This window comes from Mustela nivalis (assembly GCF_964662115.1).
Source record: "Mustela nivalis genome assembly, contig: HAP1_SCAFFOLD_2271, whole genome shotgun sequence".
Lineage (NCBI taxonomy): Eukaryota > Metazoa > Chordata > Mammalia > Carnivora > Mustelidae > Mustela > Mustela nivalis.
Genome location: NW_028134394.1, coordinates 36,778 through 62,636, shown reverse-complemented (window position 1 = coordinate 62,636; position 25,859 = coordinate 36,778). Strand labels below are relative to the sequence as shown.

At 40.1% G+C, this 25,859-nt stretch overlaps 1 long non-coding RNA gene across 1 annotated transcript; it reads right to left on the bottom strand.

Annotated features, from left to right (window-relative positions):
• On the bottom strand, nucleotides 1-24,257 carry LOC309858382. Its single transcript, XR_014308170.1, has 3 exons — nucleotides 24,172-24,257; nucleotides 4,425-4,530; nucleotides 1-49 (listed from the first exon to the last, which is right to left on the bottom strand). It is a non-coding gene; the product is annotated as an uncharacterized lncRNA (long non-coding RNA).
• Between the last annotated feature and the right edge of the window lie 1,602 nt (nucleotides 24,258-25,859).

The window sequence follows — 25,859 nt, the reverse complement described above, 5'->3', positions numbered from 1 at the left end:
CCTCTTGGCATCGCTGCCATCAGAGGATGCTAAGAAAGAATCCACAACTCTGTTAAAAAGTAAAAAACATATAAAAATTAAAATCAGACATTTTGGAAAGCAATCAGGTTCCTTTTCCTGACAGAATTTTAGGACATGACAAATAAAATCCCGGGGAAACATGACAGAAACAACAGGAAGTTTCAGGGTACAGCAATGGAACCTCTGAGACAGACTCTCAGCTCTTTGTTTGTTCAGTGGGAAGAGAAGGAATTAAGGGAGGTGTAGTTTTTGTGATTATACCACCTTTCTACTCCATTTGGTCAACCATTCATACATTCTGGAATCAAGTTGAGATATATGAATGATCTGACCATGGGCACAGGGAGGTGGATCCAGGTAACAGGTAGCAAAGGACACAGAAATAAAGAAACTGCCAAAACAATTAATATTCCAGTGCCAAGGGCTTGTCTCTGGCCATCATTTGGTATAGAAGAAATAAACAAGAATGTTTAAAGGATTTTTCAGAAGTGGAAACAGAACAAGTGTTCAGGATGATTTTTCTCTCAGATCATCACAAAGAGGTATCTGGATAAGTTATCCAAAGTCAAGACTTCCTGCCACCAAACCACTGGGTTGGATAACGTAATCTCTCTACAGTTTAACTTCGTCACCTGTAAAATAAGACACACTGAAAATGCACTTTGCATGTGTCTACTTCATAAACTCATGCTGAAGTTCATCATCTCACAAACATTACAAGTTTTTAGGCCGCCTGCCCTCCTCACCAAATGTTGTATCAAAAATACCAATGTGACAAATATAAAAAAAAAAAAATCAGTGACAACAACATAAACAGATAATATTTAAGTTTCAAAAACACTTCAAGATTTCCAAAGCACTACATTCCCATAATTTCCTGGGAAATTTTGGATTCCTATCCATAGGATACTCTTCCTCCAAAACTACAGAAATTAAACTAAAGTATAGATTTAAAAAACTAACAATACCACAAACCCTATGAGTCTCCAAGGAGATACAGCTGTCCCTTAACTAGCAGACAGGAAAAGACTGCTATGGGCAGTCATGAGTGGCTGAGTGGAAGGGAAAATTTTAAGTTCTGTTCTTGCCTTTCCCCAGAGATAGTCACTACCATTCTTAGTAGCAACTACCCAGAAGTAATTAGAATAAAATTTGGGTAACTTTAGGTTAGTTAATAAAAGCAGGGAAAGGCTGAAGAGCAATCCTTGGGCTTTTACCTCTCTCCTACCTCCAAGGCCAAGGTGAACAACCTAGAACATTACCTTCTCCAATGCTGCCTTTGTCCAGGACCTTAAAAGTGATGTATCCTGGCTACAGAAATTACCTGGGTCACAGTGTTTCACTGTTCTGCAGACTCTCTGTCCCCCGGCTATTGCCCTCATGTTAAATATACTGAGAAAGATAAACCTTAGGCCCCAGCTTTGAACAAGGATGACTTGTATTACCTCATCCAACAGAGGATACTTCTGAAAGTGGAACAGACATGCTATTAATAATTATGCTTTAAGAATAGCTACAGACTAAAATTGTCCCAAGCCAATCATTAGCCCTTCCCTAATACAAGTTACCAGACAAGGGGTCAATGGCCACAAGGAATGTAAGATCACAAATCAAAATAATTAGATACCTAAGGAGTATAATCACTGAAAACAAAATACAACAAACTGAACAACACATACCATCTGAAACAGAACCATTGGACCATACGGACCAACATTTTAAGTATGCATTAAAATACCGTTAAAGGGTACCTGGGTGGCTCAGTGGGTTAAGCCTCTGCCTTCAGCTCAGGTCATGATCCCAGGGTCCTGGGATCGAGCCCCACACATCGGGCTCTCTGCTTGGCAGGGAGCCTGCTTCCCCCTCTCTCTCTGCCTGTCTCTCTGCCTACTTGTGATCTCTCTCTGTCAAATAAATAAATAAAATCTTTTAAAAAAATGAAAAGAAATACCCTTTTAAAGGTACAAGGGAAGAGGATAGTAAGTGAAATGAGAATAAGAAATCTTAAGGAAAAACCTAAGCAAAATAAGTCAGTCAGAGAAAGACAAATACCATATGATTTCACTCACATGTGGAATTTAAGAAACAAAGTAGGGGGAAGGGAAGGAAAAATAAGATGAAAATTGAGAGGGAAGCAAACCTTAAGAGATGCTGAGCTCGAATAAATAAACTGAGGGTTTTGGGAAGGGAGGTGGGTGGAGGGAAGGGAGAATTGCAGGATGGGCATCAAGGAAGGCACTTGATGCAATGAGCACTGGGTGTTAAAACCTGATAAATCATGAAATTCTACTTCTGAAACTAAAAATAAACAAAAACAAAAACAAAAGACTGAGACCAGGAAAGGTCTAGTAAAACACCTGCAGGCATACAGCGAATGACATTTTTTTACTGTAAGGCCAGGATTCTACCCTCTGCTTATACGCTCATTAAAAGGAACTTCTACACACACACACACACACAAAAGAGGGTATCTTAAACTTAAAAGTCCAATTGTTGAAATAAAGAATCATTTCATGGGATACATAGTATTCATACATACATATGAAAAGCAAATTAATCTGGAGTTGGAAGACAAGGTTGAGACACTCTCCAAGAAAATAGTAGGAAAAAAATAGAACATACAAAAGAAAAGCCAGTTGATACAAAGGATAGAAACAGATCAACACTTGGATTATAGATATCTAAGAAAAAAACCTGAAAAATAAATTTCTTAAAATTAAAGATTTTAAGTGATATTTCATCTCATAAACATTTAAGTGGGATTTATAAAGTGCCAGGCATTGTCCTGATGTTTCACAGATATTTCAATTGGTCCTCATTACAACTCTTGCAAAGGTAACTATTACTATTTGTTTTAACCAATTCACAGATCTTGAGTAGTCATAGGTCTCTAACATCTATCATGCTGATTTGCAAGCCACTCCTCACTAATAAAAATCTGTGACCTTCCCTAGGGTAAATAACAGTGTTTCACATATTGATTGAGACAGGACAACTAAAGCCCTTGTAGTGGCCATCTCAAATGGTCACCTCCCCAGAAAGGACAGAGCAGCCCTAATAGGGCACCCAGGTGTCTCAGAGAAGCTAAAAGTGGCTGTGACTCAGCAAAGAAAACCGTCAACAAAACTAAAAGCAACCTCCAGAATGGGAGAAGATATTTGCAAATGTCTTATCAGTTAAGGGCTAGTATCCAAAATCTACAAAGAACTTATCAACCTCAACACCAAAAAAACAAAAACAAAAAACAAAAAATCTGGTCAAGGAATGGGCAGAAGACATGAACAGACATTTCTCCAAAGAAGACATACAAATGGAGAACAGACACATGAAAAAATGCAGAACGCCACCCAGCATCAGGAAAATGCAAATCAAACCAGAATGAGATACCACCTTACACCAGTCAGACTGGCTAAAATTAGCAACTCTGGAAAGAATAGAAGTTGGCGAAGATGCAGAGAAAAGGGAACCCTCTTATACTGGTGGTGGAAATGCAAACTGGTGCAGGCACTCTGGAAAACAGTATGGAGGATCCTCAAAATGTTTAAAATAGAACTACCCTATGACCCAGCCATTGCACTAGTAGGTATTTACCCAAGGATACAAACATAATGACTGGAAGGAGTATGTGCACCCCAGTGTTTATAGCACCTAAGTCCACAGTAGCCCAACTATGGAAAGATCCCAGATGTCCAACAACAAATGGATAAAGAAGAGGTGGTGTATATGTATACAATGGAATATTACTCAGCCACTAAAAGGAATGGAATCTTGCTGTTTGCAATGACATGGATGGAACTGGAGGGTATTATGCTAAGTAAAATAAGTCTACCCCCCCCCCAAAAAAAATTATCATATGATTTCACTCCTATGTGGAAATTAAAAAACAAAACAGATGAACATAGGGGAAGGGAAGGAAAAAATTAGATGAAATCAGAGAGGGACACCAATCATAAGAGACTCTTAACTCTAGGAAACAAACTGAGGGTTGCTGGATGGGAGGTAGGTCAAGGGATAAGGTAGACAGGGGGATGGGGTAGCTGGGAGATGGGCATTAATGACGGAAGTCAATGGAATGAACACTAGATGTTATTTTGAAACTGATGAATCACTAAATTCTACCTCTGAAACCAATACTATACTGTATGTTAATTAAATTGAATTTAAATTTTAGAGAAGGTGACTGTGGCTACCACATACATATTATCACTGGCATCCTGCCTAAGCTGTAGTATTTTAAATCAATTATAAGCATAAAACAAGATCTTTAAATTGTGAGTTTGCCAAATTTCATTTATATGCAGTTTACATTAATCATGAAAGAAAGTATACATGTATTCCCTATTCTATTAACCAAGGCTGAGAATTATCCTTAACATTTAGTAAATTTAAGGCTTATCACTTACTTATTTTTTGGATTCTTCAATGAGATATGTAAATGGTTGTTCTTTAATCTCTGCATGTCTGGGATTAATCTTCCTAATTCCAATTAGGGGTTAAACTACAAACACTCTAAAAAAAAGGAAAGGCACATATTAAATTCAGTATTTTTAAAACACATATTTGCCCAATTAGAAAGTCATACACAGAACTTATTAGAAATGGACCAGCATTTCTAAAGTCTTGAATCCACAAACTTATAAAATCTACAATCCTGTACAATTTTATCAATCCATGAAATGTGCATTTTGTATTTTCCCCTCAGTATTTTATTCTGGGTTGAGAAATAGAAGAAAAGTTTTTTGAATGTACAGTAAATTTAATTCAAAGACAGGACACTTTAAAGATTGTTCTCTTGCTACATAGGACCCAGTAAGGGAAACAAACTCATTTCAAACCAATTTTATATTATCATAGGGATTTGTGATCTTTCCATCCTAAAATATTCTGTAGCATAAATCAAAGAGTGGGAAAGCAAAGATGCATCCTTCAACATTGCACAGAACAATCTGTGTCATGCAAGGAAACTAGAAGTCACTGGAGAATAAGATATTGCCAAATTATCGTGGCAATCCAAGTTATCAAGGAGGCAGCCTGAAATGTGCCACAAGGCCTAAATTCTGGACAAGGAGAAAAAAATGAAAACGAATGAAAAATATTTTCATAAATAGGTCAATTTGGGCATAAATGTTGATGATGAGTTTAGGTGTGAGGGCCAACCACCTGTAATTCCGTACCTGCAAGAGATAGCACCTCATGGGCAGTGGGAGTAGGAATCCCAAAGCTCTGAGGTTGCTCCATTCTGTTCCAGAGGTGGCCAGGAAGGGGTGGACCAAGGCAGAGCCGCATATTTAAGGATACTCCTACCCTGCAAAGCTCGGATCTGCTTACCCACAGGCAGGGCTGCTTTCCAGGGGCCACCACTCAAAGGGTGGTAGACACAGAAAGACTAGGATCTTGTCACTTGACAACAAATTTTCCTAAATGGGAGCAAACATTACTAGAGATACTAATAGCAGGGGTCTTTCTTCCTGCCTTCCAGGATGATGCCTTTAACTTCTTTTCCTTTTTTATTTCCCCAAACCAAGCCCATTAAGTCAAATCTTGTCCCAATTCCTGGCCAGCAATGAGGTTACTGCTATTTGGTCCTATACTGACCTAGTGCACCCCATAACCCCATCCATACACCCTCACCCCACAGTCCCTCCACCTCTGGTTCCCGGAGAGTGAGAAGGTTCTGGGAGGTCCCCAGGAAAAAACAAACATTCATTAATGCTCCTCACCGTTAGGATTCGTGATCAAAGGAACGAGACTGACACAAAGCGAAAACCAAAGCTTTATTTTGCGCCAAGCATCGAAAATCAAACTGACTGGTCAGTCGGGCCGTCTCTTAGGAAGAGGCAACCACAACGAGGATGCCACTCCCGACGACAAAGAGACGAGGACAACAAGGACGATAACGCCGCTCCAGTGAGGCCGCTCCCAATGACGACAACGAGGATGACAACCCGGATGACACAGACTCTGCTCCCCATGATGCCACTCTGACAAGGCTGCTCCCCAGAGGCGGCCACCGCTCCAGACAAGGCCGCTGCCCAGACCAGGCCGCTCTGGATGAGGCCGCTCCCCGACCAGGCCGCTCCTAGGAACGACGCTCCGGGAGGCCCATCCCGGCAGGGCCGTGGCTGGGGGTGGCAAGGCCGCTCGGGTCGGTGAGGCTGCTGGCAGCTAGCCGGTTCGCTGAGGCGCCACAGCCGACAGCCGCCAATCCGGGCTGCGAGGCCCCTCCCGGCGAGGCCTTGGTTCCGGGCTGCAAGGCCCCTCGAGGCGGGGCCGAGGCTGGGGAGGCGGGGCCCCGGCTCGGGTCGGCGAGGCGACTCAGGTCGGCGAGGCGGCTCGGGTCGGCGAGGCGGCTCGGGTCGGCGAGGCCGCGGCCGCTCGCCTAGGGCGCTCCGGTGGGCGAGGCCGCTCGGGTCGGCAAGGCCGCTCCGGACGGCGAGGCCACTCCGGACGGCGAGGCTGCTGGAGGCTAGGCCATTCGCCGCGGTGCTACAGCCAAGGGCCGCGGCTCGGGACGGCGAGGCCCCTCGCTGCGGGGCTGCGGTTCCGGGCGGCTGCTGGGAAGGCGGGGCTGCGGCTAGGGACGGCGAGGCCACTCCGGACGGCGAGGCTGCTGGAGGCTAGGCCGTTCGCCGCGATGCTGCACCGACGGCCGCGGCTCGGGACAGCGAGGCCCCTCGCGTTGGGGCCGCGGCTCGGTGGTGGCAAGGCTGTTCGCCGTGGCGCTGCTTCCCACAGCCGCGGCTCTGAGCGGCGAAACCGTGCAGGGCGGTAGGGGCGGCGCGGTTCCCATCAACTCTCACTACCGGAGCTATCCTGACGGCTCTCCCATCTACCGGCTCTAGGGGCTCTCCCTAACAGCTCTTCTAACTCCTCCTAGTACTCCTACTATGCCACCGCCCAGCCTCACAGACTAACCTTTATAGTAGCGAGGTGGCCAATGGGATTTCAACCCACCGCAGTAAATATATGCATGCCCCACTGATTGGATGTCTCCATCCACCCTGGCCCGCCCCTATATCTGGGGTTTACAAGTAAGTTCCTATGGCTAACCAGGCCCTTACACCCACAGCTGAGCACAAGGCAAAACTTCCTGTCTGTGGCCACAAAGACCCCCTTCCTGTACCCTCCCCCATCCTCCAGCCCTCCCTCTAGAATAGTATATTCTTTTTACTCTCAGTGAGGATGAAGGACAAGGTTAGTCAACATAGAAAGTAGAGTATAGAATACCCTTGTCTGGAGAGCCCTCCACCCCAGCTCTTTACCTGCTGCTTGGAACAAGCCAGTAGCAGAATAAGAGTTCCGTGTCCATGGCAACCCCAAACAACACATTCCGGATAGTTCTGAGATAGAAGTAGAGTGGGGAATACAATGGACTTCGTTCCACACTGATTCCAGTTGGTCCTGAGTTTGTAGTAGTAGAGTGGGGTATACCGTGAAGTTGGTTCCAGGCTATAGGGTCTTAAAAATAGAATCAGTTCTCCTTAAAGATGGGAAATGGGGGAATACCAAGATCAAAGATCTGAGGATAATAATCTCACAGAAGATTGTCTCATACCTTTTATTTTGCAAGAAAGAGAATGAATCAGAGGGCTGAATGTTTTCTGGATAACCCTAAATTTGACTAAAATAGGCAAGGTTGATATAGGACTCGGCAAAAATTATTTATGCAAGCATCATTTCATGGGATTGAGAGGAAGCAATCAAATATTAATTTTAGGGACACCTGGGTGGCTCAGTGGGTTAAAGCCTCTGCCTTCGGCTCAGGTCATGATCCCAAGGTCCTGGGATGGAGCCCCGCATCGGGCTCCCTGCTCTGCAGGGAGCCTGCTTCCTCCTCTCTCTCTGCCTGCCTCTCTGCCTACTTGTGATCTCTGTCAAATAAATAAATAAATCTTTAAAAATATATATTAATTTTAAATCTAAAATATTCCCATTTTCCTGGTAGAGCAAACCTGAGGTGGATACAAGTGCCAAAGAAAGGAAAACAAGTATGAAAAAAAAAATTTAAAAAATACAGATGAAACATCAGAAATTTCTGTATGAAAATTATAATAATTACCACAAGAAGGAATAAAAAACACCTGTTTGACATACCGTGTTGGTACATGTTCTGATGCCTAATAAATGGTCACAGCTGAAGTTACAGAAAAGAAAATAAGGTCATACTTATTAAAAATCTCTGCAAGTTCTTGGCAAGATACAAAAATGAATAAAACATGGTCACTGACTTCAGTATCATGTTGATGATCCCAAGACTAGATCATTTTGAAATATGCCCAGAGCATTCTGTTCTCTGTGAGAAAGAACTGCTCTAAACAGAAATTATTTTACCAGAGCCTTGTGTTTCCTAAGGGAAAGGCAAGAAGACAACCTTAGCCCTTCTAAACTCCCTGTGTCCCATAAGAGGATCATAAAAAGACTAAGAAACTCTTTCGAAGGTCCCAATATTTGTTTCTTCTCAGGTCCTAATATTTTATTGAAAACTGGACTTTTAAAATAACGGCAAATCACTGATTTTTCCCTTTCCCAGGGTTCATTGTTGTTCGTGTCGTGACTTTTCTGAATTCTGACTAGAAACTTCTAATTCAAAATTCTGTAAAGTCTCTATTCTTTATAAAGTGTGGCCACTGAAGTCAGCTTGATTAGCATAATGGTCAGCTAATAAATGTACAGATTCCCTCAGATGCCTGGGAAGCACTAAGTCTCTCCATAGACACAAGAAGTTTCATGTACTGTTTGAGCATGCTTTCCACACAGCCAGGCAGGTTACAGATTCACCATAACCTACACCTGTGCAGGGCACAAGAACCTTGGCCAGGGATAAGAAAGACCTGAAAAGACCTAAAGGTTTCAAGTAGGCAAAGTCCTGGACACGTGTACAGCCTTAGAGGTGCAGGTGGCCTTCTAGAGTCCCAGGAATATGCTGCAGCTTTACAAACTCTCTACGGATATCTCATTACACAACTTTTTCTTTTGCCTCAACTATTATATATACCTTAGGCAATCATGATGTTCAACAGTGGTCTCTGATTCACTGATTTCAACAAATGTCCCCAGAGCAAAGGCTGGGTAAGCTCCAAGTCAGGCCACATAAAGACAATCTTGTGAGTGGGCTCTTGCAGGGACCCACTAGATAGGTCAAATAATGACATTTCTCTGGGAACAGACCTTTGAATAGCTCTAACCCTCTTCTGTCCCTTCCATCGGCACCCAGAAGACTGGTTTTCACCATGATTGAAAGACGCTGGTCTTCAAGGCTACCATGGAGCTGGGGAGAGTGTAATTCGAATGGCTCAAGATAGAACACCACAAAGTTCTCTGTTCTCATCAAAATCCAGAGTATATTCTTCAATAAATGCTCCCCCAAATTGCTGCAAGCCTTTGGTTAATTTCCAGAGTTCTGGAAAAGAGGATTCTGACCATTTTCACCAACATTCTTGCTATTTTGTAAAGGAAAGAATTTTTAGAGATCCCTGCTTTGCCATTTTCACTGGCATTACTTCTAAAAATACCTCTTTAAAAAAGATTTTATTTCTTTATTTGACAGAGAGAGAGGGAGAGATCATAAGTTGGCAGAGAGGCAAGCAGAGAGAGAAAAGGAATCAGACTCCCTGCTGATGCTGAGCAGAGCGCTGGATGCGGGAGCTGGAATCCAGGACCGGGACCATGGCCTGAGCCAAGGCAGAGGCTTAACCCACTGAGCCACCCAGGCACCCCCTAAAAATACTTTTAAATACATTGCTAAATTTAAAAAAGAAGGGAAGTATGAAATTATCACAGGCACATAAACCCACACATACATACATGCATACATACATACATACGCTGGTACTGAAACTAAAGTGGTAAATGACTCAGAAGCCTGGAATTCTTTGGCAGTATGTCAAGCCAAAAAATCCAGAGTTTTGTTAGTTTACATTGTGGCTGCCTGAAGTGCTAAACAGGAAGTGGGGCAAACAATAGGCTAATCAAAATGCTAGGAAGGGAAGAAGGAGGGAAGAAGGGAGGGAGGGAGGGAGGAAAATTGTGCAATGAGATGTCAAGAAAGGACTTTGAAAAGTTCTAACATATTCCTGGGAATCTAGAGTTTTGTTGGTTACCCATGTAATAGGATTGGAATTTGACAAAATGGTGAGCTAAATCTATATGTTTAATTGCAATTAAAAAAAAAACTTAAAAAAAAAAACCTATATTCTAACAGAATGACCAACAAGCAAATCAGTGTCTCTGTTGGCATTGGGTTTAAAAATATTAATAATTTTAATAGTCTCACTAATGTTTTGTAATCAGCTTTATGCTCTTTCTGGGATCTGAATTGATGCTATGCTCACAGTTCAAGAAACCTCAGTGCAATCAATTAAACTGAAGTGGTTCCTGATTGGTAGTGACCCTAGCACCCAACAGAAACTAAAGAAAATCATCTCAATTTAGATGCCTCAGGATTCCCAAAACTAAGGATCATCCAAATATGAGCTCTTAACACCATCCAGCAAACACATGAGGAATCATACCCTCATGAACAGAAATCAACAAAAATTATTAAAAAAAAAAACATGGAAAGACTACAGAAATTAAAGTAAGAAACTTTATGTTCAGGAAATACATTTAAATTATGGCATACACAACTATGAATCATTGAACATTATGTCAAAAACTAATAGATGTTGGGTAACTGAATTTAAGTACAAAAAAATAAATAAAAGTATGTTTGAAGTGAATAATAGAGATAAACACTGCCTGGAACAGAACAAAAGGCCATTGGCTTGCTTTGGAACTTCGATTTTTTGAAGGGGATGATTCTAGAGCTTGGACTTGAAGGACAGTAAATAAAAAGGCAGGAAGAAAAATGTGGTGAGGAAATTCCAGACAGAAAAATCATAAAAAAACAATTACACAGAAGCCCTGAACAGCATGGGGAATTTGGGGGAAACTAAACAGTATCTATTACTCCCATAAATAACATGCAGAGCAGGGAGTAGCAGAAGTTGCAAATATAGCCCTGTACAACATATTAAGTAGTACAGACTTTATATGCTAGCAAATTGGACAATCTGGAAGAACTGGATAAATTCCTAGACACATACAATCTTCCAAAACTGAATCAGGGAGTGATTGGTCTGTTCAGATTTTGTATTTCTAGCAATGAAATTGAATCAGTAATCCGAAAATTTCCAAACAGAAGTCCTGGACCAAATGAATTCATAGGTGAATTCTACTAAACATTTTTCAAAGAGTTAATACCTATCCTCTTCAATATATTTTTAAAAAAATAGAGGAAGAAAAATCTCCAAATATAGTCTACAAGGCCAGAATTACCCTCATAGCAAAACCAGACAAAGACACTACAAAAAAAGAAAACTGCCAACCAATACCTCTGATCAACAGAGATACAAAAATTCTCACAAAATATTAGCAAACTGCATTCAGCAATACATTAAAAAGATCTTTCACCACCATCAAGTGGGATTTATTCTGGAAACAACAAGGATGGTTGAATATTCACAGATCAATATGATACACATCAAAAAAGGGTAAAAAATCATGTCATCTCAGTAGGATTTTGTCAAATGCTTTCTCTGTACCAACTTCTGTCCATGATAAAAACTCGACAAAGTGTTTTTATTTTATTTTTATTTTTTAATTTTTTAAAGATTTTATTTATTTGTCAGAGAGAGAGGGGGAGCAAGAGCGAGCACAGGCAGACAGAATGGCAGGCAGAAACAGAGGGAGAAGCAGGCTCCCTGCCGAGCAAGGAGCCCGATGTGGGACTCGATCCCAGGACGCTGGGATTATGACCTGAGCCGAAGGCAGCTGCTTAACCAACTGAGCTACCCAGGCGTCCCGACAAAGTGTTTTTAGAGGAAGCACACATCAGTATTATAAAAGCCACATACAAAAACGCACAACTAACATGATACTCAATGGCAAGTTTTCCCTCTAAGATCAGCAACAAGAAATGGATGTCCATTCTTACCCCTTTCATTCCACATAGTACTGAAGTCCTAGCCACAGCAATCAGACAAGAAATACAAGCCATAATTTTTTTGCAAATGACATAATACCATACATAGAAAATCCTAGACCTCACCAAAAAACTATTTGAATAAATGAATTTAGTAAAGTATCAGGATACAAAAGAAATGTACAGAAATCAGTTGTGCTCCTATATACTAGTAATGATGTACCAGAAAAAATGAACAATTCCATTTAGAATTGTACCAAAAAGAATAAAATAGCTAGGAATAAACTTAAGCAAGGGGATGGAAGACCTGTACTCTGAAAACTATGAAACACTGATAAAAAACACTGAAGATGACACAAATGGAAAGATATTCCATGCTCATTGATTAAAAAAAAAACTCACAAGATTAAATTCTCCAAATATTTTTTTAGAGTAATCTCTACACCAATGTAGGGTTCAAACTCACAATGCCAGGATCAAGAGTCACATGCTCTATAAGCTGAGCCAGCCAGAGACCCCAGAAAAATTTAATCTAGTTATAATGTCCACACTACCCAAAGCACTCTACAGATTCAACGCAATCCCTCTTAAAATGCCACCTGCATTTTTCACAGATCTAGAACAAAGAATCTTAAAATTTGTATAGAACCCAAAAGACTGAATACCAAAGGAATTTTGAGAAAGAAGAACAAAGCTGGAGTTATCACAATCCCAGATTTGGGGATATATTATAAAGCTGTAATAATTAAAACATTATGGTACTGGCACAAAAATAGACACATAGATCAATGAAACAGAATAGGGAACCCAGAAATAAACCCACCCTTATAGGGTCAACTAATCTAGGGACAAAGGAAGCAAAAATATACAATGGGGAAGAGATAGTCTCTTCTATCTTTGGTGTTAAGTCTCTTTCTATCTCTAGTGTTAAGAAAACTGGACACACACATGCAAAAGAATGAAACTGCACCACCTTATTATTCCCATATATAAAATAAACTCAAAGTGGACTAAAGACCCAAACGTGAGACCTGAAACCATAAAACTAGAGGAGAGGAAGTGGTGATGCAACACGGGGGCTTAAGTGGGTAGGAGAAGAATAAATGAAACAAGATGGGATTGGGAGGGAGACAAACCATAAGTGACTCTTAATCTCACAAAACAAACTGAGGGTTGCTGGGGGGAGGGGGTTTGGGAGAAGGGGGTGGGATTATGGACATTGGGGAGGGTATGTGCTTTGGTGAGTGCTGTGAAGTGTGTAAACCTGGTGATTCACAGACCTGTACCCCTGGGGATAAAAATATATGTTTATAAAAAATAAAAAATTAATAAAATAAAAAAAGAGAAATAGAATAAATAGAATTAAAAAAATAACTAGAGGAGAGCACAGGCAGCAATTTCTTTGACATCAGTTATAACAATATTTTTCTCAGGCTAGGGAAACAACAGCAAAACTAAACTATTGGGACCACACCAAAATAAAAAGCACAGCAAAAAAAAAAAAAAATCAACAAATTGAAAATTGAAAAGGCAACATCCTGAATTGGAGAAGATACTTGTGAATGATATATTTTATAGGAGTTAATAACAAAAATGCATATAAAACTTGTACAACTCAACACCAAAAAAAAATCCAATTTTAAAAATGGGCAGAAGACTTGAATAAACATTTTCCCAATAAGACATATATACACATGGCCAACAGACATATGAAAACATGTTCAACATCACTCATCATCAAGGAAATGAAAATCAAAACCACAATCAGATATCACGTTACACTTGTCAAAATGACTAAAATCAAAAACACAAGAAACCAACGTTGGTGAAGATGTGGAGAAAAAGGATCTCTAATGCACATTTGGTGGAAATGGAAATCAGTGCATCCACTCTGGAAAACTGTATAGGGGTTCCTCAAAAAACAGAAAATGCAAATATCATATGATCCAGTAATTCCACTACTGGATATTTACCCAATGGGGAAAAAAACCCACAAATTCAAAAAGATACTGCACCTCTGTGTTTACTGCAACATTATTAACATTATTTATCACAGCCAAAATATGGAAGCAATCCAGTTGTCTATCAGTAGACAAATGCTTAGCCATAAAAGGATGAAATCTTGTCATCTGCAACAACATGGACCCAGAGAGTATTATGCTAAGTGAAACAAGTCAGACACAAATAGACAAATGCCATATGATTTCACTAATATGTGGAATCTAAGAAACAAAACAAATAAGTAAACAAAAAGCAGAATCAGACCCCAAAATACAGAGCACAAATTGATGTTTACCAGAGGAGAGGGGAGAGGGGGGATGAGAAAATTGACTGAAGGGGAGTGGGAGATACAGGCTTCTAGCTATGGAATGAATAAGTCATGAGGATTAAAGGTACCACATAGGGAATCTAGTCAATGGTAATGTAATAATGTTGTATGGGGACAGATGGTAACTACACTTGGGAGAATAGCATAAGGTATAGACTTATCCAATCACTATATTGTATAACTAAAACTAATGTAACATTGTATGTCAACTATACTTCAATTAAAAAAAGTAGTACATTCTCTGACATAGGCCATAGCAACTTCTTTCTAGATAGGTCTCCTGAGGCAAGGGAAACAAAAGCAAAAATTAATGAACTACATCAAAATAGAAAGCTTCTGCACAAAAAAGGAAACAATCAGCAAAATTAAAGGGCAAACTACAGAATGGGAGAAGATATATACAAAGGACATATGTGATAAAAGATTAGTATCCAAAAGATATAAAGAACTGATTCAACTCAACACCCCCCAAAATGAATAATACAATTAAAAAGTAGGCAGGGGCCCCTGAGTGGCTCCATCATTAAGCATCTGCCTTTGGCTCAGGTCATGATTCCAGGATCCTGGGATCAAACCCCACCTTAGGCTCCCTGCTCTGCAGGAAGCCTTCTTCTCCCTCTTCCACTCCCCCTGCTTGTGTTTCCTCTCTCACTGTGTCTCTTTCCAAAGACAACCTACAGATAGCCAACAGATGCATGAAAAGATGCTCAACATCAGTTATCAGGAAAATACAAATCAAGGCTACAATATCACCTCATACCTATCACAATGGCTAAAATCAACAACACAAGAAGCAACAGGTGTTGGCAAGGATATGGAAAAAGGGCAAACCTCTTACATTGTTGGTGGGAATGCAAACTGGTACAACTACTCTGGAAAACAGTATACAGTTTCCTCAAAAAATTAAAAATAGAACTACCATATCATCCAGCAACTGCACTACTAAATATTTACTCAAGGAATAGAACAATACCAATTCAAAAAGATACATGCACCTTCCTGTTTATAGGTTTATAAGCAGCATTATCTACTATAGCCAAATTGTGGAAACAGCTGAAGTGTTCATCATTGAGGTATGGATGAAGATGTGATTTTATATATATCTGTATGTATTATAGACACATAAATATGTATAGCTATATGTGTGTGTGTGTGTGTGTGTGTGTGTATTTACATATATGGAGAGAGAGAGAGAGATGTCCATAATGGAATATTACTTGGCCATAAAAAGTAAGGCATTTGCAATGACATGGATGGAGCTACAGAGTATTATGATAAGTGAAATAAGTCAGTCAAAGAAAGACAAATGCCACAGGATTTCACTTATATCTGGAATTTAAGAAACAAGGCAAATGAACAAAAGGGAAAAGGAGACAAAGGGAAGCAAAGAGAACAAATATGGCTACCAGAGGGAAAGTGGGGGGATGGGTGAAATAGGCAATTAAGGAGTGCACTTGTTGTGATGAGGACTGGGTATTGTACGGAAGTATTGAATTACTATATTGTACACCTGGAACTAATATCGCATGGTATGTTAACTAATGACTGAATTAAAAACTTAGAAGAGTATAGACTTTAGTAAGCAATACAAATCAGCTGAAGGATTTTAAGCAGGGGCATCTCATGATCATTTTGTTTTAGGTGGGCTGTCTAGCAATAGTGAGGGAAAGAATTTAAGAGGGACAACTGAAGGATTAGAGAGCCAACAGTAGGCTACTACACAGCTTAGGTAAGAGACACTACGGGGCGCCTGGGTGGCTCAGTGGGTTAAAGCCTCTGCCTTCAGCTTATGTCATGATCCCAGGGTCCTTAGATGGAGCCCTTCATTGGGTTCTCTGCTCAGCAGGGAGCCTGCTTCCCTCCCCCCACCGCCAGCCCACCCCACCCCACCCCACCGCCCTGCCTGCCTCTCTGCCTACTTGTAATCTCTGTCTGTCAAATAAATAAATAAACTGGGTATAAATAAATAAATAAATAAATAAATAAACCTGGGTAGTAAGAATTGAGAGGAGACACAGACTTGAGAAACAGACCAAAATGTGTAAAACCTGTGAACGTGGAACTTGCTACGTGGAAGATGGAGAGGGAAATGGCTCCCTTGTTTCTTTCCTATGTGGTCCTTCTTGCTATTGGAAATAAGGAGGAAGAATAGGTTGGTGGCAATGAAAGATAACGGGTTCCATTTTAAAGATTTTAGGTTTAGGGTCCTTATGGAAAACCAAATCTAGGAATGTTTAACAAGCAATTAAGGCGTGAGGCTCAGAGCAGTCAGCCCTGACAATTAACCGCCCGAGTGGAGTGGATAACTTGCCTAAGGAGATTGTAGGAGGGTGGGAAAAAGCAGTAGCCTTGGGTGGCACCTCGGGTTTTCCTGAAATTCAGGAAAAGCTTGATGCTTTTTGAAATAATACAGTTTTTAAGCAGAAACAACTATGCAGAAAAATGTAAAGCAATTCCCATAATATCAAAATATTGAAAAGTATATTAATGTCAAAGAAAAATAGAATGATTAATAGGTTATATCCCTCTCAGAGACTATCAGTTCTTTTAAGTAATGTGTAAGAGGAGTTTACATAAACATAACATTTATGATTAAATGTTAAGGTTTTTATTTTAACCTTTACTTTAAATGGTATGTATTGTATAAATAATGTAACAATATGTATAGGAAAACTGGAAAGACACAAATATATTGAAGTAATTTTACAAAAAAGTAATTTTTTCAAATTTTTCAAAGTTCTCCTTATAATATGTGTATAATGGGAAAAAACTGTTAAAAACACATTTTTCCTCAATGAAGTAACACCTCACACAGCAGGATGGCTATAAAAAAGACAAACAGAGGATATCAAATGTTGACAAGGATAGGAGAAACTGGAACCCTCATGCATTCTTAGTGGAGATGTAAAATGGTGTAGCCACTTTGGAAAACAGTTTGGCAGTTCCAACAAAGGTGAAACAGGGAACTACCACATGACCCAGCAATTTCTAGGTATATACCTAAAAAAGTTAAAAGACCACACAGACTTGTATATGAATGTTGATAGCAAAATCATAATAGCCAAAAAGTAGAAACAACCCAAATGTTGGTCAACTGATGAATGATTATTTAAAATGTGGGATATCCATACATGGTCAAATTATTCAGCAACAATTGGGTGCCTGGGTGGCTCAATGGATTAAAGCCTCTGCCTTCGGCTCAGGTCATGATCCCAGGGTCCTCGGATCAAGCCCCCCATGGGACTCTCTGCTGGCTGGGGAGCCTGTTTTCCTTCCTCTCTCTCTGCCTGCCTCTCTGCCTATTTGTGATCTCTCTCTCTGTCAAATAAATAAAATCTTTTTAAAAAATTATTCAGCAATAAAAGAGAATGAACGGCTAACATGTGCTACAAGTTGGATGAACTTTGAAGACAACACACTACTGAAGGAAACCAGGTATAAAAGACCACAGGTTATAGGACCCCATTTATATGAAATGCCCAGAATAGGCATCCCTTAGAGATGGAAAGTAGATTAGAGGTTGCCCAGGTCTCCGGTGGAGGGTGGGGAGAAGAAAAAGGGGTATGAGGTTTCTTTTTGGAGTCAAGAAATCCTAAAATTAGATTGTGATGATAACCGTGCAACTCTGTAAATACACTAAAATCCATTGAACTGCATACTTTAAAAGGGGGAGTCATAAGGTATAGGAGCTATCTCAGTACAAGCTTTTTATTTTATTTTTTGAGTTTTATTTAAATTCAGTTTACTACAGTCTATTAGTTTCAGGCATGGAGTTTAGTGACTCAACATCCACACAGAACACTCTGCTCATTCCATCAAGTGCCTTCCTTCAAGCCCATCGCTCAGTGACCCCATCCCCTCAGCCACGTCCCGTCCAGCAACCGTCACTTAATTTCGTAGCGTTAAGAGTCTCACATGGCTGGTCAATAAAAACTTTTTAAAAATCCCTCATTTCCATCCACCTCAGGCGAGGCAAACACGGACACACATCCTCCACCACACCTCGTCTGATGCACGGTAGGTCCGCCGGTAAGTGTAGAATCTCCCAAATGAAAGATGAAGGCAGGGGCCTCCGCAGGCACCAGGGAGATGCAGCTTGGGAGATCAGCGTACCACACCTGCTTGATCACAGTAACAGACGGATGAAATCTGGGCCTTAGAGTCCCGGCTCACCCAAGCCCCAACAACCAGTACCCCGTGGGGGGAGGGGGGGTCAACACAGCGGTCAATATTATTCCTACCTTATTTCACTGTGTTCCTGGCGTTCCAGCGCCTAGGGCATCCACACCCGGGGGGGCCGTCCCTGGAGAGGCTTCAGAGCACCATCTGAGGCCCAGAATTGCAAGAGCTCGTTAAAGTCCCCAGAGGGTGCAGGCTGAAAGGATCCTCAGGCATCCGGAAAGCCTGCCTCACCCTCCTCTGGAAGGTTCAGTGCGCAACTCTGGTCTCGCGGAAGCAAAGGTGGTAGAATTCGGCACCCTCAGGTCAAGTCTCTGAACACCCCCACCACGAAGCTGGAGGTGGGCCCGCGTGAGACAGGGCTCCTGACGCTGGCCCCGCCCCAAAGCGTGTTGGGCGAGGCCTCCTTGCAGAGAGCGCTCAGGTGGCTTATTAACTCTCCCAAATAATCGGTAAGGGCCAGTCACGTGTGCAGCTCCAGAGGCTGGGGCAGGGCCATGAGTACGCAAGATAGGGAACCAAGCCGAAAGTCACAACGCAGTGTGACAGCGAAAGGAAGGGACAAGGGCTGTCTCCCAGAGGGACAACTCTTTCACAATAAATGGAAGGAAAGGGGAAAGTAGGGGTGGAACGTGAAGTTCACCGAAGGTTTGTGGATGGAAAGCTCCCATCCTTTGGCTTATGGTTCTTCTGTGTAACGGGGGCTCCAGACCATCTACTAGGGGAATGAAAACTGAGGGAAAGTGCAGAATATTTGGCAATGGCCTTGAGTAGGAAGGTGGGGGGGTTGACTAAGGAGATGATGTGAGCTCCAGAGGCGGGAAGCTTTGTGGTGGGTTCACCCGGGCTAAGTACAGCGCCCTGCTTTGCCTGCCTTCTCTCACTTTTCCCCTCCCCAACTGGTGTTTTGATCCTTGTTCCAGGGCCCATTCTTTTTTTATTATTATTTTTAAAGATTCTATTTATTTATTTATTTGAAAGACAGCGATCACAAGTAGGCAGAGAAGTGGGCACAGAGAAAGGGGGAAGCAGGCTCCCTGCTGAGCAGAAAGCCCGCTGTGGGGCTGGATCCCAGGACCCTGAGACAAGGACCTGAGCCAAGGCAGAGGCTTAACCAGCTGAGCCACCCAAGTGCCCCAGGGCCCATTCTTTTTCATTTTGGCCACTGGGGAGGGATGATTAGAGGGCAAATGTGTCTTAAAGCCTCCAAAAGAGAGAAGGTAATAATGAAAAAAGGATGAGAAACATTGGTTTAGATATATGACTTATCTCAAATTTACTTTTGTGTATAGTGTAAGGTATGTTTCCGATTTCATTTTTTTCCTTTTGCATATGTTTATTTTATTTTTCTTTTTGTTTTTTTGTTTTTTGTTTTGTTTTGTTTTGTTTATCCACTTTTAGCAGCACCATTTGTTGAAAGGACCTTTTTCCCCATTGAATTACCTTAGTACCATTGTCAAAAATAATCTACTATATATGGGTCTCTTTCTGAACTCTATTCTGTACCATTGCCATTTTTTTCTGTTTTTATGCCTAAACCACAGTGTCTTGATTATCTCTAGAGGAGGTCTTAAATAGTATAATCCTCTAGCTCTTTTCTTTTCTGAGACTGACTTGGCTATTCTTAGTGCTTTGCAGTTCCATACTAATGCTAGAACCAGCTGGTTGTTTTCTACAGAAAGGACCCCTTGTATTTTTATTGGGACTGTGGTCAATCCAGAGATCAACTGGAGACCAATGAACTTGAACCTTACACTCCATCAACATGACATAACTCTCTACTTCTATAGGTTTGTGTCTTTTGTAGATGGGTTTATGTATTTGATGATTTGCAAGTCATAATTTTTATTTCATTTCTCAATACTTTTTTTTTTTAAGTAATCTCTACACTCACCATGGGGCTTGAACCCACAACCTCAAGATCAAGAGTCACATGCTTCATCGACTGAATAAGCCAAGCATCCCTCAATAGATTCTCGCTAGCATATAGAAACACAGCTGTTTTTCTTTTATAATTTAATGAGTCAGGCAATTATCCATCTAACTGCAAACATTAGATTCATGACAATAATAATATTATTTGTGTTACTATTAATATAAAACAAATCCAAAATACTAATGAATAGCAATATTCACATTGGATTTGAGACATTCATTCTTTATATAAAATATTTCTGGGGGAACAATTGCCAATTCATACCAAAGTGATAAGGATATAGGAAATACTATAGAACATTGGGTTTCTATAAAATACAGCAAAGTATTCTATAATACAGCAAAGTATTAAAATACTTTGAAAAAGTATTTTAAAAAATACTTTTACAAATAAAAAAAGTATTTTAAAAACTTTTTTACAGTATTTTTACAGTATTTAAAAATACTGTAAAAAGTATTTTTAAAAATACTTTTATAAATAAAAGTAAAAATACAGCAAAGTTTTTCTATAAAATACAGCAAGAAAATACAGTATTTTCTATAAAATACAGCAAAGATGATTTTAAACTTTAAGTTTTTTGAATCCCCAAATGAAAATATTGTAATTCATTTATTTATTTTTTTATGCTACCAGACTTTCTATACTCTGTCATATTCAATGTTCTTTTATCAACATAATATACCTTATTATATTTATGCATATGATCTATCCATTTCAATGTTTAAGTCCTAATATTGCTTAAAATTAAACATTTAAAACATGAATATTTTTATTGGAGCACATCATATGATAAAATGATAATATGATGTTATTAAATATTGCCTTTATGAAAAACCAATAAGTATCACACTTAAATAAGAGTACAGAAGTAGAATGAGTGTATATAGGGTTTCCACGGCAACTGCACTCATTCTTTATCTTATTTTTTCTTTCTTCCTTCTCCTTTTTTTTAAAAGATTATTTATTTATTTATTTGAGAGAGAGACAGTGAGAAGGAGCATGAGTGAGGAGAAGGTCAGAGAGAGAAGCAGACTCCCCGTGGAGCTGGGAGCCTGATGCAGGACTTGATCCCATTCCTGGGATCATGACCTGAGCTGAAGGCAGTCGTCCAACCAACTGAGCCACTCAGGCGTCCCTCCTTCTCCCTTTTTAATGCATATTTTATATACTGGTGCTTTATTTCTGTAGGAGAGTCTCAAAAGTAGGATTTCTAGATCAATGAATATATTCATCTAAGTTAGGATTATATTCATCTAAGTTAGGAAGTATAGCAACAAAATAAACATCCATAAACCCAAGACTTCACATAGAATGAAAGCACTTCTCATCCCGGGGAAACTACTAGAGGTTCCTTCCTGATCCATCCATCCTGCGTTTCCACAGAGGTGACTACCCATCTCACCATTATATTCATAAACCCCTTGCTTTTCTTCACAGTCTAGATAGATAGGTGACAGAGATTTACCTACACAATATATTATTTTGTTATGTTCCTTTTAGCTTTACAGGAATGGATACCATTACAAAATAATATTTATCTTGAAGCATATCTTGATTACTAAAAAACACACAATAAATGTTAGTTAAATTAGGGGCACCAAGGTGGCTTGGTCAGTTTAGCATCTGCCTTTGGCTCAGGTCATGATCCTGGGGTCAGGGATCAAGCCCTGTGTCCAGCTCTCTGCTCAGCAGGGAACCTGCTTCTCTTCCTCTGCCTGCCATTCCTCCTGCTTGTGTGCTCTCTCTCTCTCTCTCTCTCTGTCAAATAAAAAAATAAATCTTTAAAAGTGTATTAGTTAAATTAACTCATGCCAGCATTGTTTGCATAATTTACAAAAATGTTATTTTGTGAAATATCTAAATAACATTCCATGTTAATAAATATCAATGGCTCTTTGAGATAAAAATGGTGGAAGACAAGTTAATTGTAAATGTTATCCTTATATCTACATTATTTTGCAGTGGCATTGACCCTGTTCTGATATTTATAAATAGGTCATTTGGGCAAGAAGGACTTGCTGAACTCTGGAAAGTACAAAGAAGTCACAATGGGAGGTTTTTGAACCCAGAGAATGAAGGATAATTTTCCATAAATGATTTTTCACAATTGTGGTTCTTATATTCTTAGACATTTTAATTGCTGTACTACCAATTGGCTTCACTAGATGGAGACATGAAGCATCATAATTACAAATGTGCAGGTTGGTGCAGCCTCTTTGGAGAACAGTGTGGAGATTCCTCAAGAAATTAAAAATAGAACATCCCTATGACCCTGCAATTGCACTCCTGGGTATTTACCCCAAATGTGTAAAAAAGAAAAAATAATCCTTGGTATCAAGAAACTATTTGCAGAAGAGAAATTATCACTTATAAGATGTTACCTTAAAGATATTGATCTTCCATATAATGAATTATCAGCCTCAGGGAGAAACATTTGCTGGGATTTGAAAATTAATTATTATTAACTAATAAACATTAATCAGTGAACTGAGTAGACTCAGTTTATTTATTCACCCATTCATTTGCTCATCTTTTTCATTTGTTGACCAAGCATTTACCAAGAATCTAGTGTGCCCAATACTACTAGGTATTGAGATTATCCAAAGAAAGAAGACATAAGCCCAGTCCTTGTGGAGCTCACAACCTCAGTCAAGTAGGGCAGATAAGTATATAAACTACCAATTAGAATGCATCTGGGGCCAAACTATTGAATGGGTTACCACAAGCTTCAGTGGTGGCATCAAGAAACAAATTTCTCATATTGTGTCAGAAGAGATGCCTGGGATATGTTTAAAGTGATGAATAATTCAGAGACAATAAAAGATGAAGAAGATTAAAGTAATAGTCCAGACAACACTTCGCAAAGGCCTGCATCAAGTGGGTGCCTGTGGGGATAGAGAGGAGGAGAAAAGATACGTAAGATGTGGAGAAGGCAGAAGAGGTTGGACCTCACAGCTATATGATTGCAAGGATCTTGCAGGGTGGGGAGAAGAAGCTTCCTAGATAGTTTAAGACAAGTGTTGGGGAGGTCAGGATAAAAATTTAGGATGACTGTGAGAAACAGAAAATAATTTTAATAAAGCACCTTTACTTATATCTTAAATTGTAAACTGCCTCCCCACCCTTTCCCTCTCCTTGAGATCTCACTGCATTCTGTTTGCTCTGGCATGTGAACCTAGTCTTCCTGCCAAGTGAGTCATTCTCAGTTAGATTTGTACTGACATGTATTAAATTTCCTGTAAAAGTAAGAAAGCAGTATGTCACATCTCTCTCTCTCACACACACACACGCACATATCACATGCACACACCATACACATTCAAGCACACACACAGATGAATACAAAGAAAACATATTCTGTCATTTGTAGACAATTAAAGAAACAAAATATATGAAGTGAATATTCATATAGCAGAAAAACAATTACACTCATAACAAACCCCAAGAAACTATGATTGTTATTACCATTAAGTGTCCTTCAATCCTGGGATAGAATGTAAGTCTTACTGCAGATATTTTTCTTTTAAAGATTTTATTTATTTATTTGACAGAGAGCGATCACAAGTAGGCAGAGAGGCAGGCAGAGAGAGAGGAGGAAGCAGGCTCCCCGCTGAGCAGAGAGCCCGATGCGGGACTCCATCCCAGGACCCCGAGATCATGACCTGAGCCGAAGGCAGCGGCTTAACCCACTGAGCCACCCAGGCGCCCCTTACTGCAGATATTTAAATCACAAGACATACTCACCTATTTGGAATCATTTCCTAAGTTATTTTCTCGGTTCTTTTTTTTTTTTTTTTTAAAGCAGTCTCCATGCCCAGCATGAATCCCAATGTAGGGCTTGAACTCATGACTCTGAGATCAAAACTCGAGCTGAGACCAAGAGTTGGATGTATAACGGACTGAGTCACCCAGTCGCCCCTCAGTTCTATTATTTCATGCAAAAGATTAGAAATCTGGAATTTTATAGTTTTTGTTTTCAGTCTTTTAATTTCCACTGTAAATTTAGCTCTTGTTTCATTTAACATCCATACGTTTCATCGTATCCATTCCTAACACAGAGTATAATCATACGCACCCAGTGAGCATGTGACTCTGAGAAGCCAACTTGCCATGACCCCATAAATCAGCTGACAACTGCCGGAGGCACCTTGAGAGGGAGAAGAAGGGAAGAGGGCCAAAGTCCCGAAGAGCTCTTAACCTAAGGGCACAGTAGATCAAAGGCCAGAGAAAAAAAGAAACCTCAAAGATTCTGACTCGCTAATAAAATGTTTGTGATTTTTAATTTTCATGGTGGTAAACAGAAAGAATATACACGTGTATAGTGATTTCCATCAGGGTTTCTCCGAGCTTCCCTATCCATACGTTCATCTATAGCCACATCGCCTCTGTCTATAGCTATAGCCTTAAATACACTCAAATTCACTCCTGTATTTTCTCGTCTTCCTGCCACCTCATCCCAGCAGTGTGAGTAAAGTAAACAAAGAAGGACTGGGAGGCACCACAGCCAATGCAGGATGACTAGAACCAGCTCGGTAGGGACAAACTTCATCTACTTTACAGTATATTTCTGGGAACATTTATAAAGGGTTCAAGTCATGTTGTTTAAGATGTAACATAAGAGGGGCACCTGGGTGGCTCAGTTGGTTAAGCAGCTGCCTTCGGCTCAGGTCGTGATCCCAGCATCCTAGGATCGAGTCCCACATCAGGCTCCTTGCTGGGCAGGGAGCCTGCTTCTCCCTCTGTCTCTGCCTACCACTCTGTCTGCCTGTGCTCACTCTCTCTCCCTCTCTCTCTCTGACAAATAAAAATAAAATCTTAAAAAAAAAAAAGATGTAACATAAGAGGTTTATATCAAAAGGTCTTGGTTCGTAAGTGTCCTTGGAGGAGTGGCTTATTCTAGGACTAGGGTAGTAAAAATCTAATTAAGCCTGGAAAACTTTGTGTCCAATATAAGGAAAGACTGAACACAACAACCCCATGATGATAAGGCATCATGAAGTCAACCATGAATACAGGAGTCAACCTAAAGGAGTTTCCAATGGCCAAAGGTGGAAATTTTGGGCAACAAAATAATGACATTATTGGGTTATAACCTACAAAATAAAATACCCACAAGTCCATACATGTCAATATAAATACATTACAAAATCACTGTAAGGTGAACATCACAATAATATTTGTTACAAGGTGAGATCTATCCACTGATAGACTCTAAAATCTGTGAGTCAAAGTTTGAGGAAAAGCGAGATTTCAGCATAGTCTCAATGTATCTCCCTAAGGTTATTTATCATTTATAAAGGGAAAAATAATAAGTTGACAGCAGAGAAAACTGACAGTGGAGACACCATCTCAATCAAGTGACAAAGGTTAACATCTCCAGTAAAAAAGAATAACGACATTGTGTGCCTTCTGGAAAGATGCACTGAAAAGGA